Below are 12,200 nucleotides of genomic sequence, written 5' to 3'. Positions count from 1 at the left end.
TATTTTATGCATTTAAATACCTCATTCTGAGGCAGTCTACAACAAAGATTAAGAACTTCTTGTCACAGCCTCTTTCAGCTAAAAATGAGCCAAATTAAAAAAAAAAAACACAACAGTATAAGGTTTGCAAAGTACTTCCAAATATTATCCCACTTGATTCTCATAAAAACTGAGGGAACTAGGTGCTTTTATTATCTTATTTCATAGGTGAGGAAATCCTAGGGTACATAGACTGAAACTCTTTCTGGGTCACCTAGTTAATAATATGAAGTGCTAAAGGTTACAGTTCAGACCTCCCTGACTGGCATTCTTTTCCACTGCACCGCCAAGGTGCCTTTGAAAGAGTAGTTTTAAGATGGGATATTAGGAAGGGCGCCTTTTAGTGCCGGTTTGGATCCCTTCCCAGCAGGGCAAATGGTGCTGGGGCATTGAGGGCTGCTAGGGAAGATGGGGCGGAGGGGTCGTGCGCATGCGCAGTGACGCTCAGTTTCGCCTCTGGAGAAGCACTCAGAGGTCCAGCCCCAGACACTAAACTGCGGTCCCTCAGAAGGATCTTTTTCCAGGTGAGTGACCGCCTGGGGTTCTGATTAGGTGTCGCTTTGGCCCTGGCAGTAAATTGAGGGAGCGAGAGGACTGAATAACCGTATAAGGGAACGCGTACACCCCGGAAAGTGCTGGATGGGGGGGGGGGGGGAGAGGCGTGAATACTATTCGTGGCTGCCTCAATCGCCTTAGGTAGCCCCACTTCCCTGATCCCCTCGGGGCTCTGGCACCTGCCCCCCTCCGTTCATCTACTGTAGTTTGCTCCTAGAAACCGACTTCTAGATAGAGCTGGAAGGGGCCCTTTAGAGATAACCATCGAATCTCCCTCATTTTCCGGAGGAAGAAACTTGGGGTTCGAGCGGTTAAATGACTTGTCATGGCTAGTGAGTGGCAAAGACGAGATTTGAACTTCCAACTTCCCACCCATTTTACCGAGAAGGAAACCGAGGCTGAGTTTAAATGATTTGCCTAAGATCACACTGGGATCTGATTGCAAGACCTGGGCGTCCCAGATTCTATATTCTTTGCCCTGCACCAAGTCAAGCCAACAATAATTTATTAAGCGCCCATTACGTTCCGGGAAGGGTGTTTTAAGTGCTGGAGATAAGTACCTGCTGTTAACGAACTCACAAGGAGAGAGAGAGGCCGGAAAGGTTTGGATGGTGGAGGCTTCCTTGAAGATAGAACCGCTACCCATATTTTGGCCTTTATAAAGGCCTTAAAAAAAATTACCAAAACAAAACAAAAGACAAAAACTTTTATTACTGTTTCCTCTTTTATTAAATCGCTGTACTATCCCAGGTATCTCTTCCTGGTCCTTTCCCAAGATGCTATTCCATATGTCAAATTGTGTTTTGTTTTTGTTTTTTAAGAGAGGAGGGAAAATCAGCAGGACTAATCCATACATAAAGTCTGAAAACATGTGCAGTGTGTAACACCCATGGATGTCCCACCAGGGAGGAGTGGGTTTAAGGTGTCTTCTCACATCTCTTCATTCTAGACCTACTTACTAGATAGTATTGTTTTTTTTTTTTAAGCTAAACAGGGGATTTTTCTATTTGATTCTAGGGACAATAGGTAGCCACTGAAGTTTATCAGATAGGGGAAGAGACAGGTTTAGACTGGAGTGGGGAGAGATTTGGAATGGGAGTCACTGGAAGGCAAGAACTATGTTTTTGCCTTTCATTTCTATAGAATTTAGTATTGTGCCTACTAGCTAGTAACGCACATAATAAATGCTGTTAACTGGCTGAGAATAACATATGTAAAGTCCTATTTTTTTCATGTACATGTATGTACACAGGTTGGGTTTTTTTTGTATGTTGTTTCATCTAGTAAAGATAGCAGAGTACCTGGCACTTAATAAATGTCTGTTAAAGGGCAGCTAGGTGGCTCAGTGGATAGAGAGCAGGCCTAGATGCAGGAGGTCCTAAATATAACCTCAGATAACTTCCTAGCTGTGTGACTCCCTTCTGCCATGGTACTGATACTTTAGTATTGATTCCAAGACAGATGATAAAAGGTTTTTTGTTTGTTTGTTTTAATTAACAAATTTTTTAAATGCTTGCTGACTGGCCCTTTTACTCACAAATAACTGATGTCTGTAATAGGGCTGCCTGTTGCCATTAAATACTGGCATCATGGAGCAGTTAGGTGGCCCTAGATAGAGTGCCAGCCCTGGAATCAAAGAACCTGAGTTCAAATCTAACCTCAGACAATTACTAGTTATGTGGCCCTGAACAAGTAACTTAACCCTCTTTGCCTCAGTTTCCTTATCTGGAAAATGAGCTGCAGAAGGAAATTGAAACCACTCTAGTATCTTTGCCAAGAAAACTCCAAATGGAAGTTCCATGGAGACTGGAACAACCTCCAGGAAGTGATGCAGAGCGAGAGGAGCAGAACCAGGAGAACATTGTACACAGAGACTAATACACTGTGGTATAATCGAACGTAATGGACTTCTCCATTAGGGGCGGTGTAATGTCCCTGAACAACTTTCAGGGATCCAGGAGAAAAAAAACACCATTCATAAGCAAAGGATAAACTATGGGAGTGGAAACACCGAGAAAAAGCAACTGCCTGAATACAGAGGTTGAGGGGACATGACAGAGGATAGACTTTAAATGAACACTCTAATGCAAATACTATCAACAAAGCAATGGGTTCAAATCAAGAAAACATCTAATGCCCAGTGGACTTACGCGTCGGCTATGGGGGGTGGGGGGGAGGAAAAGAAAATGATCTATGTCTTTAACGAATAATGCTTGGAAATGATCAAATAAAATATATTAAAAAAAAAAAAAAACTCCAAATGGGGTCACAAAGAGTCAAACGTGACTGAACAACAACGACAATAATGGCATCATATCCTATGTTAGAAAGAAAAGACCTTAAAATTATTCTGCCAACAGATGCATGAGTGGCATCAGGGCAGTTGTGACCAAACCCAGTATCAATTGGAAAAAAACTAATTTATCATCCATTAGGGATCAGCAGTTATAGAACTTTATAATGTCATGATATTTCTTTGTCAAGCAGGAAATTATTTCATGCCAGCCAGGAAACAGGCTTTGTTTCAAGTGTATATGATTGCCATCTTCACTGTCCACTTCCTCTCCTCCCAAGAAGTTACTATTGCTGGGCATGAGGGGAATTGGTGAATCAGAATATAGTTGTTTATGCAGCAACAAAAAATGATTGATTTTTACTTTTTACTTGAACTCTTATCTCCTGAATTACATGCACATTACTTTTTCCTGTGTCAATATGTGATTTTATTTAAATGTCAGAGATGGAAGAGAACAAATAGCTATTAAATGCTTACCATGTGCCAGGAAATATGCTAAAAACTTTACTAATATTATCCCATTTGATCCTGACAACAATCTTGAGAGATAAGGTGCTATTATTATCTGCATTTTACAGTTGAGGAAACTGAGGGAGACAGGCTAAGTTACTTTCCCAGAGCCACATAGCTAGGGTCTAAGGAAAAATTTAAACTCAGATTTTTCAGGCCATTCTGTCTCAAGCAGAGATTGTAAAATTTATTTTTTCAGTTCAGTAATATTTTTTTCTCAATTATATATAAAAACAATTTTTAAAGATTAATTTTTTAACATTTTGAGTTCCAAATTCTTTCCTCCCTCTTTGAGACAGTAAACAATTTAAGTTACATATGTGCTATTATATAAAACAAATTTCTATATTCCTCATGTTGTGGAAGAAGACATATAGGTCCAAAAAAAAAACGACCCCATGAAAAAAATAAACTGAAAAAATGATCAGCTTCCATCTGCATTCAGACTCCGTCAGTTCTTTCTCTGGAGGTGAATAGCATCTTTCCTCATGAGTCCTTTGGAATTGTCTTGGATCACTGTGTTTTTTGTTTTGTTTTGTTTTGTTTTGTTGTTAACACTTACCTTCCATCTTGGAATCAATACTGTATATCAGTTCCAAGGCAGAAGAGTGGTAAGCGCTAGGCAATGGGGGTTATGTGACTTGCCCAAGAGAAAAAGGATATCAGGGACCTACAGTAGTTCAGTAGTTGAGATCACTGACTTGTACTTATAAGTTTGTGCCCAGTCTTTCCAAGGACAGTATGTATTCCTGGGAGATGTGCTTCCAGGTTTATGGAAAGGAGAGTTTTGTAGTAGTATTCTTAGTCTGCCTATTTAGTAAATGCCCCTGATGGGAGCTGTGTTTATTGGCTCATTGGTTAGAACACTAGTTGGGGGTTATAAACTATAGTTTTTAGGTACTCTAGAATCTATTGGAATAACAGCTGCCTTCTGTGGGCTCCAACCTATATAAGTATGCATTTGGAAAGTAGCCTAGAGAGTGTGTAGCAGTCAAGATTAGAAGCAATCCAGATGTCCAAAACTATGGTTTACCAGGTTATATTTTTTATTAACATTTTACATGCATTCAGTTATTTAATCTCTAAAATAGCCCCTGAGGTAAGAAAATGGACTCCGAAAGGTTGACTGGCTTATTCAAAACCATTAAACCCCTATTTTCTAACTTGGCTTGAAGTATTCTTTCCACTACCAAACTGTCTCTTATCACATTGGATTTTATATACTGGAATTCCTAGGAAAAGTAGTGTAAGATACGAGTTGTATTAGATGTAAATAAATATACTTCTCTACCAATGCCCCAAGTTTATTGGGAGAATGTTTTGTAGCTACTGTTTTTACTATGCCAATTCAGCAATTGCCTTTGAGCCCATTGTGATAAATTGTTGAATGCATAGCCCAGAAGCCATAATTTTAGGAATGTGAACCTGCCTTGTATCTTAAACCTGGGATAATTGTTCCATGATATTTTAGGCTAGAACTTACCAGACTAGTCTTGTACCTCAGGTTTAATAATGGATAGCATGAAACATTCATAGGAAGTCTGACAGTTAATAAAAGATTTACTCAGTCAAAGCAGGGGGATATTTGCAAGGACACTACATTGATTCAACTAAGCTCATCTACATTTCCCATGGTGGTCCATGAGTCAAGCATCAGAGAGCAAGGAGCAGTTCATATTTAGGGACACCAGGGAGCTACATCAATGGCTTGAGCCAATTAAATATCTAGAACAATTTCAGTATCTTTTTTTTCCCAATATCTTTTAAATTAGAAAAGACACACATAGTTGGGCCTTAGGATGTTGCTCCAATCACACCTGGGGAGCATAAACTACAAGTGTGAACCAGAGGCTTATATTTAGAAACTTTCACATGGTACTGAACATTTGTGTGTGTGTGTAAAATAAACAATGCTGTTTTAAATTTAAAGATTATACACTTTCATTCTCAAATGCTAGTATTTAATATAATAAAGAAAAGTGATTACATATGTATAAGATATATAAATATATATGTGAGGGGAGAGAGAGAGAGAGTGTGTGTTTTTGTGATTGTAGTGGACATATCCTGCTAGAACAGGACTCACTTTACCGTATTTTTTGTGAGCCTAAATAAAGCACAGGATTGAATGGAAAAAAAATAAGGTTTGCTGGGCATAGGAAGACAAGCTGTTTGCAGAAATGGTAGGGAACTTTTATGGTGATGTGAACTGGTTGGGCAAGTTGAGCTGATACCATGCTTGAGTCAAAGTATACGTAAACCAAACAGAGCATGGGAACCACTATAATTAGCTAGTGTTTTGTATGGACTAAGAAGTTGCCAAGACTGACTGGGAGACAGAAAATACAAACCAACTTGATTCAATTTTAGAGTGATGGAAGCAGAATGCCCAAGGAAAAGAAGCACGAAGGAGACTTGGATGCTGCCTTCAACAAAGTTTCTAATGCTACTGAGACTTCCCATACCGGTGTTTGAGTTTGTTTGGTGGGGGGAGGGAAGAAAAGGACTTACCCTCCAGGAATAGAGGTTTCCTTTTATGCAGTCCCTTTCTAACTAAAGCTCAGATGTGGGCTTAGTTTGTTTATTACCTATTGTAATAGATTTTTAATTCATCTTGCTTTGTTGGTGAAACAGTAGCGATGTGCACCTAGAAAAAAGACATTCTGATAGTCTCAGTGTTGATCTTGGTGTGGGGATGAATATGAACCATACCAGCGTTATTATAGAAGTTGATTCTACCATGACAATTCTTGCTTTCATCCCTTTCTCTGTTCACATAGCCATCTCTCTAAATTAGGTCTCCCCCCCCCACCACCACCACCCATGGCTGATTGCTTTAACCTCCTAATTGGTCTTTCTGCATGCAATGTCTCCTTACTTCAAACTCCACAGAGCTGCCAAATTGATATTCTTAAAGGTCAAGTCTGATCATTCCACTCCTTTGCTTAAGAAATTCCAGTGGCTCCCTACTGTGTTCCAACCAAACTGGCTTGCTTGTAATTCTTCTTACATGAGATCCCATTGCCATGTCTTTGCAGAGCTGTCCCTTAGGTCTTCAGTGTACTCTTTTCTCACTTTAGGTTGGCATCAACAATTTGCTTAAAGAAATTGTCACAAGTGAAATTTAATAATGATAGACTGATGTACATCTTGCAGCAAAATAACATTTTATTCCTATTGTGTGAACCTGAAAATAAGATGGGCCAATAGCTGCCTCCGTTTCTAGGTAAAGACAAAGAATTGGAGATTCAAATTCTTTTTATAAGCATAGTATAAAGAACAGAGCAAAATCAATAAAGGAAATCATACCACCGGTTATGGGGTTGGCAAAATCAGGGGGGTAAGGGATCATGATTGGTTACCCTAAGGAAAGCACGAATATGTGTGGGCATACACACACACACACACAATCAAAGCCACCCTTATCTGTCTTGAAGGAATGCTTTGTGAATTTATTGGACTTGGCTATATTCCAAGTCATGGATAGTGGACAGGGGCAGCAGACTCACCAGCCCTGGTAACAAGATAAAGCCACCTTTAATTAGCAAGGAGAAGGCCAAGATCAGACCAGGTGAGCTTTCTTTTTTTTAAACCCCTAACTTCTGTCTTGGAGTCAATACTGTGTATTGGCTCCAAGGCAGAAGAGTGGTAAGGGCTAGGCAATGGGGGTCAAGTGACTTGCCCAGGGACACACAGCTGGGAAGTGTCTGAGGCCAGATTTGATCCTAGGACCTCCTGTCTCTAGGCCTGGCTCTCAATCCACTGAGCTACACAGCTGTCCCCTCGGGTCAGCTTTCTTGATCTCCAGGATAACACATAGTTGTCATGGAACTTCTTAGGAGACAGTTATTGGGGATAATACAAAGTGACATAAAGTGATTTGTAGGTGATGTTGAAGTAACAGTTCTCTTTGGAATTTGAATATTCTGTGAGAATATTGAATATCTAAATTTAAAACTTAGCTCAGGGCGGAGTCAAGATGGCAGCATAGAGGCAGAAAAAGTTCAGACTGCTGAAAACCCTTCCTTACCAATTACAAACTAAATGCTCCTAGGAGACTTAAAATCAAACCTAACAACAAGACAGAGCCAAGGAACCCTCCTGCTGGACTCAATTTAAAAGGTATGCCCCCCCCCAAAAGCCGGAATCTGAGAACACTTTAGTTTAAGGGGAAGGGAGAAGGAAGGTCCCAGGACCCCTTCCCCACCTAGAGCACTAAGCCTCCAACAGTAGCTGGAACCTTTGGGCAGGCAAAGGTACTGGTCTGGAGGGAGTACCTTGTGGGAAAAGCTGTGCCAGGCTCCGAGCATCGATCACAGGTGGTGGGGAAGGAGTTAGAGAAGGAGTGCAGAGTGGGCAGCCTAGTTGCAGCAGCAGAGACCCTCCATATTGCTCCCCCCTTCCAGGAGGTTTTGGCCTCAGGGCACATCCAGCCCAACCCAGCTGGACTTAATCCCATCAAAAGTCTTCAGAGGGCAGGGAAGCTCAAGCTCCAACACCCCTCCCCCACAGACTGCTGGGCTTTAATCCAATCAAAGCCTCAAGAGGGTAGGGAAGCAAAAGCTCCAATACCCCTTCCGCACAGACTGCACTGAGAGATTTGCTGACAAAATTCCAAGAGGGAACACTGACAGAAAAGCCCAAAACCAAAAAAAAAAAAAAATGAGAGGAGCAAGAGCACAGACAACTTCAGGGAGTAAAGAAGGGGTAAATATGATCAAACAACAGAAAAAGAAAAAAATTATAATCGACAGCTTCTATACAAGCAATGAACAAAGAGCAAATGGAACAGAGAAGGAGGAGGGAACACCAAACAATAAAACAGAAAACCCAGTGAATTGGATACAGACTTTGGAAGAACTCAAAATACAATTCAAAACACAATTAAGAAAGACTGAAGACAATTGGGAAAAGAACTTAAAAACTAAGATGAGTCATCTGGAAACTGTGAACCTTAAAAATTCTCAGACCCTACTTCATAAGGTTGGATTATGAACCTTAAAAGTTCTCAGACCCTACTTCATAAGATTTGGTTAAGACCATTCCCCATTTGGGTAGTGAAGGTACTTGATCAGGAATGTGACAGCTCTACTTCACAATACTTAAGCATAAAGTTGTAAACTCTTTGCTGAACAATGAAAAGTACTTAAACCCATACTTATAATAAGACAAAAAGTTCTTAAGCTGTGCCTATTTTTAGATATAATACAAAAGGGTGCTAAGTACCTATAAAGGTCAGGCAACTTGTGAACTTACAAGTAGCAAAGAGGTGAAAACTTACTCAGAGATTCTAGTCTACTCAGGTGTGAATTACTCAAAAAGATTAGTCTTCTTAGGTGTGAACTAAGAATGGTCTGTCCTTTGAAAAATGTCTACTGTGATTGGTAGATGGGAGAACTTAGGGGAGGTGACATAGGAGAAAATTCCCTTTATAAGGAGATGAAAATCTGAGAGTGAAAACAGTCTCTTGACAGTCTTCTAAAGGAGGCATTAGGGACAGTCTCTTGAGACAGTCTGTTGAAGACAGTCTGAGGGAGGCTGACTCTGACTGGAACTCCCTCTGAGGAGACTCTGTCCCTCTGAATCCTTGCTTGTTCAGATCTTGTGGTGAGTGATAAAAGACTGACTGATCCCTCTCTTCCTAGGCTGGCTCATGCCGGCCTAGGCTGGTATAGCCCTTTTCTCATTATTTCCTTTTCTCTCTCTCTCTCTTTCTTAATTCCTCATTTGTATTAATTAAAATCTCTATAAAACCCAGCTGACTTGGGTTTATTGAATAATTGGGAATTTTTCCCTGGCGACCACCTTATATATTGATTTAAAAACAAAACACTGTAGTGAAAACATATTTTCTGCAGTCACAATTTACTCATCCACTCTTACATCTTCCACAATTTAAGTCTTCCACTATTTTAATCACTACAGTTTATGACAACCAACTATTTTAATTATTACAAAACAGAGGCACATGAACTAAAATGAGAAAATAGCATCTTGAAAGCCAAAATCAGCCAGCCTGAAAATGAGGCAAAGGAGATGAAAGATGAGGCAAAGGAGATGAAAGATGAAGTAAAGAGGATGAAAGATGACCTCCAAAGAAAATCAGACCAGAAGAAGAAGATTGACCAAAAAGCCAGGGATGAAATCCAGTCTTTAAGAACCAGAATACAACAACTAGAATCAAGTGACTTCACAATGCATCAAGACACTATAAAACAAAATCAGCAGAATGAAAAAATTGAGGAAAATATGAAGCATTTCATTCACAAAACAGAAGATTTAGAAAATCGTTCCATGAGAGACAACTTAAGAATCATTGGTCTACCAGAAGACCATGACAAAAGAAAAAGCCTGGACATCATACTACAGGAAATTATCCAAGAAAACTGCCCCAATATTCTAGAACAGGAGGGAAAAGTGGAGATCGAGAGAATCCACAGATCACCTCCTGTACTTAGTCCCCAACTGACAACACCCAAGAATGTTACAGCCAAATTCAAGAACTATCAGACCAAGGAAAAAATATTACAAGCTGCTAAGAAGAAGCCATTCAGATACCATGGAACCACAGTGAGGATAACACAGGATCTCACTGCATCTACACTGAAGGACCAAAAGGCATAGAATATGATATTCCAGAAAGCAAGAGAACTGGTCTACAACCAAGAATCAACTACCCAGCAAAACTGACTATATTCTTACGGGGAAAGTATGGTCATTTAATAGAATAGAAGAATTCCAAGCATTTGTAAAGAAAAGGCCAGACCTGAACAGAAAATTTGATGCCCAAGCACAGAACTCATCAAAAGGTAATTTAAAAAGTGGGAAAAAAGAAAAACAAAACAAATAAACTTTTTTTTAAGAGACCTAATAGGTTAAAATGATATGTATCCCTATAAGAAAAGAGGTCATTGGTAACTCTTAAAAATTGTTATTATCACCCAGGCAGCTAGAAGAAGTACACCTAGAGGGAATAGTGATAAACTGTATAGGATGAAATGACAAGACATAAATATGTATATAGATATATGTATGCATAAATACATATATATGTGTGTGTGTATACACACACAAATAGAGCCAAAAAAAAGAGGTTAATATTAAAAGAAATGGGAAAAGAAACTGAATGGGGTAAATATATGTGTCACAAAGAAGCACATGGTGGGAGGGGGAGAACATTAATACACTAGAAGGGTAAGGAGGTTGGAGATAGGAAATACTCAACTCTTACGTGCACTGAAATTGACCCAAAGAGGGAAGAACAATCCAATCCATTGGGTTGTTTCAGAGAAATCAGAGAACTGATTTGTGCCCTATAGGGAAGTAGAAGGGTAACAAATGGACTGGTAGGGAGAAAAGCAGTACAAGGGAGGAAGAGGGTGGGGGGGTAGTAAAGAAAATAAGGGGGGAATAAGAAGAGAGGGAGGTATAAAGGGAAGTAAAATAAGGGTGGAATTAGGGGGACTGATTAAAAGCAAAACATTGGTGTAGAAGGAAATAGTGAAAGAAGAAAAGGCTGGATCAAGAGTAGAAATCAAAATGCTGGGAAATACACAGCTGGTAATCATAACACTGAATGTGAATGCAATCAACTCACCCATAAAATGTAAGCAAATAGTAGAGTGGATTAGAATCCAAAACCCTACCATATGCTGTCTACAAGAAACACACATGAGGAAGGTAGATACGCATAGGGTCAAAGTAAGAGGATAGAGCCAATTCTATTGGGCATCAACTGATAAAAAGAAGGCAGGAGTCTCAATCATGATATCTGACAAAGCCAAAGTAAAAATAGATCTAGTTAAAAGAGACAGGGAAGGTAATTACATCCTGATAAAAGGCAATATAGACAATGAGGAAATATCAGTACTCAACATGTATGCACCTAATGGCATAGCATCCAAATGTCTAAAGGAAAAACTAGTGGAGCTCAAGGATGAAATAGATAGAAAAACTATACTAGTGGCAGACCTGAACCTTCCTCTATCAGAACTAGATAAATCAAATGAAAATATAATTAAGAAAGAGGTAAGAGAAGTGAATGAAATCTTAGAAAAATTAGAGTTAGTAGATATGTGGAGAAAAATAAATAGGGACAAAAAGGAATATACCTTCTTTTCAGCAGCACATGGTACATTCACAAAAATTGACCATGTATTAGGGCATAAAAACATTGCAAACAAGTGCAAACGAGCAGAAATAATGAATACAACCTTCTCAGAATGCAATGAAATGCATTGAAATACACAATGCAATGAAAATAATAATTAGTAAGGGTACATGGAGAGGCAAATAAAAAATTAATTGGAAATTAAACAATACGATTCTCCAAAATCAATTAAAGAACAAATCATAGAAACAATAATTTCTTTGAAGAAAATGAAAATGATGAGACATACTTTCAGAACCTATGGGATCCAGCCAAAGCAGTACTCAGGGGGAAATTTATATTCTTGAGTTCACATATTAACAAACTAGAGAGGGCAGAGATCAATGAATTGGGCATGCAAATTAAAAAACTAGAAAGTGAACAAATTAAAAATCCTCAGATGAAGACTAAGTTAGAAATCCTAAAAGTCAAAGGAGAAATTAATAAAATTGAAAGTCAAAAAACTATTGATTGAATAAATAAGACTAGATGCTGATACTCTGAAAAAACAAATAAAATAGACAAAGTACTGGTCAATCTAATTTAAAAAAGGAAAGAAGAAAACCAAATTGACAGTATCCAAGATGAAAAGGAGACCTCACCTCTAATGAAGAGGAAATTAAAGCAATCATTAAAAACTATTATGCCCAA

At 39.0% G+C, this 12,200-nt stretch overlaps 1 protein-coding gene across 5 annotated transcripts in view; it reads left to right on the top strand.

The window, feature by feature from the left end:
- Positions 1 to 455: 455 nt before the first annotated feature.
- Positions 456 to 12,200, top strand: part of PTGR2 (prostaglandin reductase 2) — an 86,989-nt gene continuing 75,244 nt past the window's right edge. For 4 of the 5 annotated variants that reach the window (XR_008914971.1, XM_056810689.1, XM_056810690.1 and 1 more), the window contains exon 1: positions 456 to 563. The gene's annotated coding sequence lies outside the window, so the exon portion shown is untranslated. Of the gene's footprint in view, positions 564 to 2,707; positions 10,210 to 12,200 lie in introns of those variants that run through there. The other variant, XM_056810691.1, reaches the window with a different exon arrangement.

Source organism: Monodelphis domestica, chromosome 1 (genome assembly GCF_027887165.1).
Source record: "Monodelphis domestica isolate mMonDom1 chromosome 1, mMonDom1.pri, whole genome shotgun sequence".
Lineage (NCBI taxonomy): Eukaryota > Metazoa > Chordata > Mammalia > Didelphimorphia > Didelphidae > Monodelphis > Monodelphis domestica.
The sequence above is the reverse complement of the archived record's forward strand: the minus strand, read 5'-3'. Positions and strand labels throughout refer to the sequence as shown.